At 48.3% G+C, this 13,699-nt stretch overlaps 1 protein-coding gene across 1 annotated transcript in view; it reads right to left on the bottom strand.

Moving 5' to 3' along the window:
* The window catches only part of B3gat2 (beta-1,3-glucuronyltransferase 2), a 67,893-nt gene that overhangs the window by 11,779 nt on the left and 42,415 nt on the right, over positions 1 to 13,699 (bottom strand). The window lies entirely within an intron of this gene.

The following is a 13,699-nucleotide window of genomic DNA, read 5'->3' as shown; positions in this document are numbered from 1 at the left end:
TGAGCCTCAAGCAACCCCTTACACTGCAGTTCTGACGAATGTGGACTGGGTAGAGAGACTCCCTCCTGGGACTACAAGGCAGCACTTGTGACACAGTATGGGCAGACATTCTCCATCCCGCACTTCTATGACCACCCAAGGCCTCTGTGTCCCATGGTCCTCTCCAGACCAGCTGAGGCAGAGTTCAGGGTGCCAACTTGATGCATCTGTAGCTCTGCCACCAGCGGCCCCTCATTCCCGGTTCACCAGTATTGTCACCCAGGTTGCTGTTTACTAGGACGCACTCTGAACTTGTAGGAGCTGTTTTGCTATGTGTGTGTACATGTGGTGTGTTCACACGGAGGTGAGATACATGTACCTATAGATTGGGCACATACAGACGCCAGAGGAAGGGCACCCCGCTCTGTGGCTCTCGCCGACCTCTGGGATAGGGTCTCTCACTATCCCCGTGAAAGGCTGGTGGCCATCAATCCCCACTGACCCTTTTCTAAGAGTGACTTTTTATAAGAACAACAGGTCTGGGCCGGAGAGATGGCTCAGTGCTTTAGAGCAGATACTGCTTGCACAGAGGACCTGTTTGCTTTCCAGCATCCCACAATTCCCAGTTACCAAGCTCCCCGGGCATCGAATGCCTCTGGCCTCCACTGGGCAGCTGTGCTCATGTGCACACCCACACACACAGATCCACAGGCATATTCATAATTTAAAATAATCTTTGGGGAAAAAAAGATTGTGTTGGTGTGCTTGACCTTAGAGCAATGCAGCCTCTTCACGTTTATTCTGCTTATGTCTTGATTTATCTTAAACTAATCTCATAAAACTTCCCATTCTTGTGACTTGAACTCCTTTTTTTTCTTGCTCAAATACAGAAACATTTCTTTTAATTGCCTGTGTTACATTATTAAATCCTATGCTTTTTTTTTTAAATGTTTAAGGCACAAAGAGTTGACATCTGTCTGTTCTCACAAATTTAACCATCTATAATCAGATCTACACTCCTCCTCCGAGGTCTGGCACATAGTTTAGCGCCTTCTACTCCCCGACGACAGGTGTTATTACTTAAACATGCACAATTTTTAATCTAAAACTTCATTTTCACACCATTTCTCTTTCTGGATTCTAACTGTTAGTCTTCTGCAGCTGTGATGGAAATGCCCTAGAGAAACCACGTAAAGAGGGATTTTCCTTGGCTCGTGGTTGCAGAAGGCTCTGCCCACGATTGCTGGGCCCCACAGCCTTGAGGTCGAGGGAAGTGAACATCGTGACAGCGAATGTGTGGTGAAGGCAAACATACTTCCCTCACTGAGTCTGGGAAGTGGAGAATAAGGAAGAGGGGACCAGGGTGCAGACAGTCCTCAAGCTGAGTGCCCAGGGACCCGCTCCCTTTGGCTAGACCCCACCCTGTAGTCTCCCTGGCTCCCAATAGTCACCATGCTAAGAATCCAGCCTGGGATTAACACACTGCTGAGGTCAAGTCCTCACAATCCAGCCAGCTCCCCAAAGCCCGTCAGCTGGCAGGTGAGCTATGGCACATGGCCTCCGGGACACTCGAGATCCCAACCAAGCGCTTTAAACTTTATAGCCACGCTTCAAAATGGCAAGGACCACTGGTCTCATTGCTCACCCACTTTCTGGTTTACCACCCCCCTCTTTTTTTTTTTTTAGTTCTTCTAACTGACTTTGGCTACTGTACTTTTGCTAGTTTTCTTTGAGAAAGTGATGTTTCACTGAATATAAATGTCTAGGGTCCCCATACAATTCTGGACACCTTTCCAGTTACCCCACACCACCTTTACAAGTGTCTCAGAAATCTGACACCAGTCTGATTTCCCCTGAGCCTCCCAGCACAGAAACAGGGCACCCCCAAATAAACTCTGGACTCTGGACTTTTGGGGTCTCCCAGTTAAAGGCTAGATTTCTCCCCCCCCCCTTTTTTTTTTTTTTTTTTTTTTTTTTTTTTTTTTTTTTGCTTTTACACCTAACATAATAGTTTTAAACTCTGGGTCTGTTTATTCATGGGACAAAAGTGAAGATACCAGGCAAAGTGCTACAGGGGAGGGATTAAGGCCAGTCCTGACTGTAACCAGACATTATGATAATCACACATGGTGAGAACACAGTTCTCACACGGTACTGGTGAGGGAATTCGTGGTGGCTGCCAGGTCTCAAGAGCAATGAAGTGGGTATCTGGAGGAGAGCATAGATGGGTCACGGAAAATCTGTTCCAGGTAGTGCGGTACACGGGAAGGCCTGTAGTGGTGTGGGGACACGGGCACTGTACCACCTGGGAGCCTAGGAAGTCACAGTGTAAATTACCCTGACGGGTCCGCGAGCAGCGCTGGGACGGGCAAAAATACAAGCTGAGGATAGTTAGAAGGCTACTCGGGTCCAGGTAAAAGACAGGGAATGGGACACAGTGTGACAACAAGACGGAGAGCCTGGCAAGGGAAGTAGACGTAAGAATGTCTCCCGCCTAGAGGTGGCAGAGCTCAAACTCAAACCTGGCGATGAGCCTGCGTGGAGCTCAAGCGGGAAAGGAAAGGGCATTCTAGTTCTCTCTGTTTTTTTACTCACTCGTGTCTACTTCATGTCCTGATCACGGACTCTTACTGAACCTACTGGATTTGTACCAACCAGTTTCTCTACCCCCACGGCTTTCTCTGTCTTTTGGCTGCCATTCTGCAGAATTCCCACAGTAACATCCCTCTACTCTAGTATATGGATTCCCCGCACCCCCAGCAGCCCCCGTCTGGAGCCACACTCAGACTTAGTGCTCTTGACTTCAAAATCCCTTGCCCCTGGGCTGCCGTGCAGAGGCCTTGGGTTGGATCTCCAGCAGATCAGAGGCAGAGCATCCTTGCCTAGCCTCTAGCGCTATTTCCTCATAGCTGTCAGCTCTTGTTTCGTGGTTCCCAGCCTCAAGAATCCCAGTGAGGAAACACGAGGAGAGCGCAGAGTGTGACCGTTTGAGCCGGAAGGGGAGGAGAGGTTGGTTAGCGGTTACCAAATCACTGTCAGGGTGAGTAACTCACACTGTTGTTGTTAGCGCCAGAAGGTGGCTCTGCCTGGCAATACTACAGTGGACGTTCGCAACCGCTGCCGGGGAAGTTCTGACTATCCCTCCGTATTAGGCGCGTTTTTATTATTGTGGTAAAAAACACGGCGATTGCCAAGGCAACCCACAGAAGTGTTTATTCAGGCTTACGGTTCCAGAGGGTTAGTATCCATTATGGCAGGGGATTATGGCAGCAGAGCAGCTAAGAGCTCACAGGAAGCACAGAGACGCACTGGGAATGGTACACGGCTTTGAAACCTCAGACAGCCTCTACCTAAGGCCACCCTGCCTGTTCCTCCCCAAAGGTGCCACTAACTTGGGGGGGGCAAGCATTCAAATGCCCGAGACTACGGGTGTCATTGCTTCCAAACCATCATACCCCACACCAAGGAATAGGCTAGTGATTACTCTGATCTGCCTGTGACAAATTTTGACACATGTAGCAACTGTCACATTTTACCCCACAAATGTGCACACTTCTGTGTCAATTAAAACTCACATGTATTTCAAATAGACCCCCTTGCGCTCTCAGTGGGGGCAGGCAGCCTCCACTGGGGCTGTCGGTTGTTCCTTTCAGTAATTAGGTAAAATTCCTCTCTCCCGGCCTCTGTTCTCCTTTGGCTTTTCCAGCGAAGAGACATTTATTATAAATAACCCATTGTACACCCAGGCTTGGAAATGGGGCCACTCTGCCCGAGACTCTCAGAATGGACTTAGGGCAGAGCCTGGGCCGGGTTCAGGTGGGGCTGCTGGTCACCTACGCAGCCCATCCGTATCCCTGGTGGCATCCTATAATGACGTAAGACCAGAAAACACCAGTCCCTGTACCAGCACCAGGCCCATCCCCTCCCCTAGATGTTTGGTCTAACCCATCAGAGGCAGGGATCTTGGAACCTGTCCTGGAACTCGATCTGTAGACCAGGATGGCCTCAAACTCAGAGATCCACCCGCCTCTGCCTTCCGTGTGGATCAAGACCATCTCTGTGTGCTCTGCAATCCAGTTTGGGCATCTTTCCTTTTGAAATTCCCTTGCTGGGAAATAACGACAGTGTTGTCTCAGAACTGCGGGGCATTAGCTTTTCACTTTGATAAAGTTCTTACAGTGGGAGAGGGAGACGAGTTAAAAATGAGTGAATTCAGCAAACACTTGGGCTATTACTATCAGGGACAGAAGCTTCTCCTGAGATCCTGGGAGTGGATCTCCTAGCCGTGCATTCCCTGGCTAAGGTCCGGAGAACAGGGACACGGGCGCCACCTTGTGGACATATGAATAAGTGTAGGATTCGGGGGGTGGGGGGAGATGCTGGGTGGAGGGAGGATCAGGAAAGACTTCCCAGAGAAAGCTATTACTGCGTGACTGGTGACTGAAGAGCCTTGCACAGGGACTAGAAGTTGGCTACCAAACACGGGAAGGCAGGGAGACACTGTACACTCGAGCTGAAAGGCAGCACATGCCGCACCCAATGACTTGGCTATTGGATAACAAAGGTCAGCGATGACTGACTACAAGTCGTTGGTTACAGCATCCGAAGCAAAGCGACTAGAGTGTCTGGGGTTGCGTGGCTCTGGCTGCTCGGGGAACCTGCTCGGGGAACCTGGGGTGAGCACTGCCCAAGTTTAACTTCTGAAGCCAGTACAGAGAGGTGGGGTAGCTAGCCACAGCAACCAATCCACACACCAAAGAAAAACTGACATCCATGCCTGCCAGCCCTTGGCTTAACCAGACAGAAAGAACAAAGATCTGTATCTGAGACAGGGTTTCCCTGTGTACCCACACTGGCTGTCCTGGAACTCACTCTGTAGACCAGGCTGGCCTCGAACTCACAGAGATCTGCCTGCCTCTGCCTCCCAAGCGCTCGGATTAAAGGGTTGTGCCACTTCTGCCTGTCCAGAACAAAAATCTTAATTCTAATTATTTACCTGAATACATGCTATACCTCTTTATCAGAACTGGTACATAAGCTGTATCTTCAGATGTTCCCTGGAAAACGAGGGTAGTAAAGAATGACATTTCATCCTGTTACCCAAGTAGGAAAAATGAGAATTCTCTGAACTCCTTATGAGGACATCCAACAACAAAATGCATGACTGCATTTCACAGACTGTTCACAGGCATCAGACAAACCGATTTAAATGTTATAAATGCCCTTTGTTTCTGCAAGCTTGTGTGCTTTTGTTTGGCTTCTCAGCCGGGAAATTATAAAAATGAACACATACCTGCTTCTGAACAACTCTTTAATGATCTTTTATGGTCCCGTTCCCTTATTGATCACTCTCTTCTTGGGGTATTTAATCTAAAGCCAGGGCCAACATTTATCTCTACGTGCCAGCCTGCACGCTGAGCGACTTGCAGAATGATAATGAGCAAAAGGCCACCTGCCAGCAGAGAAATGAAGCCCATGGGTCCAGAGCGGAGATTGTGTGCTCGGAAGCTACCAACTTTGGACTGCACTGAGATAGCCAGACACAGGTGTGGCCTGGGTCAACGGCAGGGGCAGCTACATGCCTATTCCCATGTGGACTCTCCACAACCCAGAGGGCAGGTGGTATCAGTCCCATCAATAGATCAGGAAAAGGCCATGTTCTGAGTTAGACTGTTACCATGTGCAGCCTGCCGATGACCAAGTAGGACCTGGGGGAGGGGGTCAGCGACCCACCCACCCACAGCTGCCTGCATGGATCTGCCTGCTGTAATAATCAAAGCCCTAACCCGATTCATCTAAGCAAATCAGCTGACCTTCATTCACCCTCATTGTATTTCCCAGTGAAGACACAGAACTCACTGGGTATTTATGGGGTTCTGGGAGACACTCACCTCATCTGCTACACTTTAAGGAGAATTTTGTTTTTTTCTGCAGAGTAAAAAAAAAAAAAAAAAAAAAAAAACAGAGGTTCAGAGATCAAAGACCGGGGTCCCCTGGCTGTAAGTGGAGGTATGTGATTTGAAGGGGAGGGGAAGTCTGCCTCTACAGCCACAAGGACATGACTCTGATTCCTCTCTCTTAATCACTTAATCCCATACAAGTTCCTGATCACGTCTAGCATTAGGTTTATATGTCGAAACGAGGAAGATGAAACTAGCAAAATGCTGAGTGAATTAAACGGGAGAGTCTAAGAATGCCTGCTAAGTGTTCGGCAAATAACATGTAATTATTGAGTTGGCTGGATTTCAAAGACATAAGGAAAATATAGGTTTCCCATATCCTTAGCTCTGAATACATGCCTTATTGGATCGACACCTCAAGGGATATTATATTATATAAACAGAGCAGCTGGCATTTAAGTGGTATGTACCTTGGAAGCTGCCCCCCCCACCCGTCCCATGGATCCCTCCCTCTCTACCACGGCCTTGCCCTACCCCTCACCAGCTGCACTGGAGAGTGTTTCTGGATTGTGAGTGCCCAGATGTGCATAGCTGCTCACACATTTTCATTTCACACAGCCAAGGCCAATGTGCCCTGGGAGCATCACTATAAGCAACTAATTCTGCACATGGCTAAGAAGTGAGCAATGGGCTGCCATTCGACATCACTGTGCCACCACCCTGCCCATAACAGTGGAGGCCTCTCCCAGAGGCCCACACAGCTCAAGGGACAGCCACATTACATCTACCCAAGATCGGAGCCCGAAGTTTGTCTCTAGACCCTGGGCTAGTGGATACCACAAGACACATGAAGCCACTCTAAGAACATTCCAGGACTTTCTACATCATACAGAGCTTGCAAGCATGGGAAGCAGCTTGCTTGGGTGGCAAATGGCTCCAAAGGAACAAGGAGGCCCTTTCCACTCTTGCAACTTTTCCATTCAGGAAAAAAGTCAATGTCTTGGTGTTGCCTGCTGATTTGGTTACGGTGACTGTTTGATCCATGATACCTCCCAGTTTTACAGACTGCTGTCAATCAAGCGAGGTGTTTACCAAACAAATTAACCTAAGACAAATATCGAGACCAAGCAGAGCACCTACCCACAGGAGCAACGCTCTTGTGACTGCCCAGGGCCACCCCTTAGTCCTGGCTCTCAGCATGGTCATGGCCATCATGGGCAATAGCTTCCTGAAAGGTTCACCCAGCAGAGGGCAGGCACAGTGCCCTCTGAGATGGACAGGACAGCCATCAGCCCCTCTTGTGTCAGGTGGGGCACACACAGGGTTGGGCACAGGGTGGTCATAGCTTCTGTCCACACAGAGAAAGGCTGCATCCCTGTTGTAGGAAGGCAGCGGAGAAGTGTCGTGTGGCTGCGGTGTACAGGAACTTAGCGGCATGGCAGGTTATGACAGAGACCAGGCTAGCTCAGGCTCAGGGGTTAGTGGAAGCATCTTCCTGAAGATGGCCTGCATGTGGAGATCAGATGGACGGAGGGATGGCTGGAACCGACAAAAGGCTTTTGGTGGGGCTGTGGTGGTGAAACTGAAGGAAATGCGACCCCATGATCTGGCAGAGGGGGCCAGGCTGGTAGGCAGGACTCTGCCAGTGGAGCCCAGAGTGGCCTCTGAAGACTCATAAGCAAAGGGTCACCAAGATGCCAGGCTGCATTCCTAAGGATGGCTTCTGCTCCTGCTCCGGGGTGATGGACTATCGGGGAGGGCAAAAGGGCTGTGCAAGAAGGCTGAGAAGGTTGACTCCCTCATTGCTAGTCACTCCAGACTCCACCACCCTCCACCAGGCCAGTGTCCTCGCAATGCATCCACTCAGACACATCAGTCAGGTTAACGGCCTTCTTTCCCCACACTGTGCACTCCCCTCTGCTCACACAGCTGATCTTATGGCTAACCGGCAGCTCTAACTACCATATTTTCTAAATTACATATTTCTAAATTACAACTCAAAGGGTAATACAAGCTACAGCAGTTAAAACTAAACCAAACTTAAATTTAACATGTTGGTTAGCGGCGCATCACACAACAGAAAGGCTGTCAAAATTGAAATGTCTGCTGACTTATGACCATAAAATGAAATGGCTCCTTAAAATGTTATATCCCTGACGACTGTGGTATTTAAGGCCACCTCTCATCTCTTAGCTTCCTACTCTGCCTCATCCCCACAGATGGCTGCAGAGCCCCCTCCTCCAGATACATGGTACCCTGCTGACGGGGTTGCAAATGTATTCCTAATCACACTCGTCACCTATGTGAAATATTTCAGACTCCACTAAGCACACAGAACTGTACCCATCACCATTTAGTCCTTACAATTGACCCCAGTTGCCTTTCCCCGAAGAAGGACTCAAATGTGACCCGTTGAGGATGACCCCTGTGTGCATTGGTCTAGCAGAATAAAGTGACTGTCAAATGCCATCTCTTCCTCCACCCCTGTCCCGAGTCTGACCCGGCAGCCGTTCTGTGTGCTCTAAATTTAACCCCAAATGTACTTTCTACTTCATGCTATCACCGGTGTTGAGCCTTGTGATCTCCACCCTCCCTGGTGCCTGGGGGGCTGTGGCTAGGAATTCCCTACAGGTTCACTGTAGTCATTTCCCCTGGCCCCGTCCCTAAGTGACTGTGTGAGGTGATTGTCCCCCAGGACACAACCCCAGGCAGCTCTGTTCTCCCTGAATGAATGCCCCTTTCTCAGAGCTTCCACGTGCTTGTGGCCACTGGACTCCAGGCAGGGAATTTAGAGAAAGGCAGACATCTAAGAAGACATTCCTGGAAAAGTCACACATGTGAGAAACACTTCACGGTCTCATCTCATTTGTGTCAGCCAGGAAACATCCAAAATGCCAAAAGTGTGCTCAGTAAGTGTGGCAGAAAGACAAATGCCACTTCTCCCTTTCTTTAACACTCAGCAGGTGGCCCCCCACTCCCACTTGACAAGACCTCTACATTCCAGCCATTGGATTATTATCATCCATCCATCCATCCACCCACCCACCCAATGTCACCTTTCATCCAGAAGAGGTGATTCTGCCAGGAGGATTGGTCCATCTATTATCCTAGTGCCACGCCCAATTTCCTTCCTTTAGACTTTCAAAACCTTCCCTTCCTCTCTCAGTCCCTTCTCCACCCTCACCCCCACTGTTTGAGACAGTGTCTCATACAGTTCGGACTAGCCTCAAACTTACTGCATGGTCAAAGCCTTGACCTCCTGAGCCTTCTGACTCCATTCCCATCATCCATGGAATTACATGCATGTTCCACAACGCCTAACTCTCTCTCTCTCTCTCTCTCTCTCTCTCTCTCTCTCTCTCTCTCTCTCACACACACACACACACACACACACACCCTGTCCCTGAAACTCCCACCACATTTTTCTTACCTCTTGGTCACCCTTGGCCCTTCTAGCTCCACCCCCACCCACTTCTCCCAAACATCCAGGATGGGTCCCAGAGTCTAGAAACTGCCACCTGGGAAGATAAGCCCAATGTCAATGGAAATTACAGTGTGGGCAGCTCAATTTCTAAATCAAGAACTTGCCCCTATTAGCACAACTGGGGTTGAAGGGGCCTCAGAGGCCATCCTATCTTGTACCTCCCAGTGACATCTCCTTATAGACCTTCTTGGCTTCATACACCCACAACACCCTCTGGTATTCCTGTCCTGCCCAGACTTCCCCACTCCTTTCACAGATCAAACATCACTGACCACTCTACTGGACACCCGAACTCCTCCATTTTGCTGACAGTTTAGTCCCTTTGTAAGGATTCAAACATTATAATGGCCTGACCCTGTCACATGGCAGAATGCATTCAGGCAGTACCCTGGACAACCCAGGGTCTCATGACTACTAGTACATACACAGGTGCAAAGGACCTTTAAAGACAGACCCCTGTCCACTTCTTTCTTTCCTGCTGTTCTCCTGGGGCAGACAGAATTTTTCCTGTCTCCTTCTTCTCTTCTGTCCTCTGTCTGTGTCTCTTTACCTCTCCCCCCCCACCCCCTTTTTCTTTTTAATAAAACTTAAGCTCTGTGTGCCTGGCATATTTGTCCCCCCACCTTGGTCATCCTCGCCTGCCATGGAATCCTCCAAGGCTCCCCAAGCATTATTACTAACACCTTTATTCTCCTGTGTTTGATACTGTTTGTGCTCCTGGCTCTTAAGTGCAACATTCACCATCAACTACAACTGAGGAATTTAACTACCAGATGCACAATTTATTTCCGCGTCCTCCCTCTCAGCTACAATGTTCACGGGTGCACCCCAGGATCTCTGGTTCTGCCTCCCAGGGTGCAATCCCAGGCGGCTGCATTCTCCTTTAATGAACACCCCCTTCTAAGGGTTTCCACACACCTATGACTTCAGGCGGGGAATTTGGAGAACCTGTAGACATCTAGGAAAACATTCCTGGCTAAGTCACATGCAACATTCCATGATCACATCTCATTTGTGTCATCACGAAACTTCTACATCAATGGCGACCCTGGGATATCACTTACTCCCTCTGCTTTTGTGTATGAACACCTTAGTGCAGCAGAGACTCAGACCCATACCTGGCCTGGGAATCCCCAAGGTGTGTCTTGTGTCTGTCTGAAACCCTCAAACCTGTGGGATATGCACCAACAGTGGGTGATTAGTGCCCAAACTGAGGTACCCTCAGTGGGGATTTTGCCAGAATAGGGTGTCCACTGCATGCTGGCCACTCACCTAGGAACTAGAACTGTGCATGCCATTATTAACTAAGCCACAATGTCCTGTCCCAGCCTCCTGGAGTTAATGCTAAGGTCCACACCAACATTAGGAACTCAGCATAAACACAATCAAAATATATTTTATAAAAACTTTAATATAAAAAAGAAGAGGATAATTCAGTGCAAGGGTCTCGGCATGAGGTTCTGATTTTAAGCAAATATGGACCCCTGGCTGGGCTTCAAATTACCTTCAGCTCAGCTCTTTCAAGCAACGTTTGTCACTGACATTTCCGTGGAAGTGGCCAAAATGAAACTGTCACTTGAAAGTAATTCCCTGCCCACAAAGCAGAGCTAAGAACGTGGCGTGAACCGCCTCTCTCTGAGTCAGTTGTCAGATGCCAGAGTTATTCTGGGAATAGAAGCCGGAGGCACAGCCCAGTAGAAATACTCCAGGGTCTCCTGTTGGCTTGGCAGAGCAGCGTACACCCGAAGCCAACAGCAAGCCACAGCATTGCTGCCCACAGCGCCTGCGCTCTATCTCCTCGGGACGTTAACTTAAGGAGTGAGTGATGACTAGAAAGTTTTAGGGGATGACCTCGTGGACCAGATCCGATCTTTACTCCTCTCATTAATATTGTGCACACTTGATAACTTCAGAGCAGTGTCTCTCTCATGTGACCTGACAGCGATTTTGATTTTTTAGCATTAGGAAAGTCCTCACAGTCAAATATCACAGAGCTGTTTGCACACAATGCCCTTCAGGATGTGGCCTCTGGCTTCCTTCTCTCAATCCAGATGTTTTCATTCACATATTTATTTACTCGTTCTCATATTCATTCTCTCTCTCCCTCCCCGCCTCTCTCCCTCCCCGTCTCTCTCCCTCCTTCCCTTTCTCCCCCCCTCCTTGTGTCTCTCCCCTCTCCCCTCATCTTCCTCCCTCCCTCTCTCTCCATGCTAATGTAAAATCGAGGAAGAACACACTGCATGGATCTAAGGGCCCCAAATTCTGTATCCTGTTTCTATGGAGACTACATAAGCGAACTGTAAACCAAGATGGACATTTTGAAGTTTCAGAATGAGGGCAGACTTTTTCAGACCCGGGCTCATTATCTTACCGACCAGACCACCTGTATTTCTGGGCTTCCCCCAAAATATCAGTAATTCACTGAAAACTGTGATGCAGAGCAAACCCGTGTGGGGAGTAGAGTTTTCTTGAAGGTGACACTATATTCCTATTTTAAGTGAAGACTACCACAGAAACAACTAGCTGGCACTTTGTTATGCTATGCATGTTTCAACGTGATTTGAAAAGATGTGGAGAGGCGCAGAAAGTCCAAACAATGGTCGTGCCAGAGAGGAAAGATTCCCGCGGTGAAAACGTCTCTCTCCTGTCTTGCAGTAAGAGCTCCCTCCCAGAGCACAGGCCCATGTGTCTTCCCTGAACCTCAGACACATCAGTTTGGAAAGCAGTGCTAGGAATTATCCAAGCTGCTCTCACCTCGACTCTGCTCACGGAAGGTAATGTTCCCTGAGAGCTTTCCAGTGAATGGCCCTAATACCGGCCCCAGGGAAGCTCAGGGCCAAAGGTCTGTTCGCTGGCTTCTGCTGCAGTCCTGGACCCTGGCTTGGATGTCCAGCGCCCTTGTGTTTATCAAGGTGTGTCACCAGAGTTGGGGCGGGGGAGAGGGGGGGTAGACAGTGGTCCTCTCATGCATCTATCTTTCTCACCAGAAGAGGGCACTGTGTCCCAGACAAGTGGAAGGACACATTTCCTGCTCTACCTTATACCATAGCAAAAATTAAATAAACAAACAAACAAATAAATAAATAAAAATGCTCAGTTTCCCAACATGCACGCTTAGCCTTATATTTTCAGAGCCCTGAATGGGACTGGATGGGAAAGGACTCTTTTATGAATCCCAAGGCCCAAATAATGGACTGTGGGATGCCCAACCCCAGATTATGTATTTGTCGTGCAATCCAACACCTAGGAGAAAATTGTAGGAGGGGCAAAAAGGTTGTCAACACCAAAGGCTCAGATCTCCTGATGTTAGAGCATGCCCTAGACCTGACAGGGAAAAGGTACCCGTGGGCTCTCAACAGTACAGCTGCCTGAGCAAGACCAGCAGACATGCCAGTGTGGACAGAAGAACTTCAGGTGGCCCCACCTCAACTGGAAGAGCTACAGGTAGTCAATGGCCGCTGAGGGAGAGATGGTCAGTTTCCCATAGGAACAAGCGTCCCATAGGAATAAGCACCTCCCTTATGAGTGTGTGTGCGTGATATATACATACATATATATGTATATATGTATACACATACATACATACATACATACATACATACATATATATATATATATATATATATATGCTTTAAGAACTAAAACCCAAGGACATGGAGAGTGGGCTATGGTGCAGATATAAGGGATCTACACTAGCTGTGGGGTCAGAGAACATAGCAAATATCCTCAAATTTATGCTCTTTTATAGTATGTAAAATGTGGAGGGGAAAAAAAATCATTTGTCTTTTCCCATGATGCATTGTGACAGATACACCATGCTGAAAGTTTCATGCTCAACTTCTAATATTCTTTATAATCTTATTCCCTCAAATTTTCAGTATCAGGAGAAAGGCTGAAAGTCCAGCTGAGGGCACAGTCTTCGTGCTGTCTGAATTTTGAACACACAGGGGTTCTGACTGTGGGTGGGAAATACGCTCGGAGAACTGGGAGAGCCCCGGCTGACAGACAGTGCTGGTAATGGATGCGATCAATTCTGGAACCTTCCTGACTTCATCTTGTCAGTTATAGATGACAGTGACTGTCCTCCATCTAACCATCATTTTCCAAACCCCATCCTTGCCCAGCAATCCAAAGCATCACTGTCTATAACCCACAGAAAAAGAGCCCCTTCAGGATAAAGCAGTATTTGAAAACTTGTGCTTTGCACAGGTCTAATTTGATTCAGCCCTGAAAGAAAAACTTTAAAATACAGTTCTATTCAAAAAGTAATGCATATGTAAAAAAAAAAAAAAACCAGAATCTAATATCATATGTTTTAGCAATTCATTAATAAACC

The sequence above is a fragment of the Phodopus roborovskii genome, unplaced genomic scaffold (assembly GCF_943737965.1).
Source record: "Phodopus roborovskii unplaced genomic scaffold, PHOROB, whole genome shotgun sequence".
NCBI classification, from domain to species: domain Eukaryota; kingdom Metazoa; phylum Chordata; class Mammalia; order Rodentia; family Cricetidae; genus Phodopus; species Phodopus roborovskii.
The sequence above is the reverse complement of the archived record's forward strand: the minus strand, read 5'-3'. Positions and strand labels throughout refer to the sequence as shown.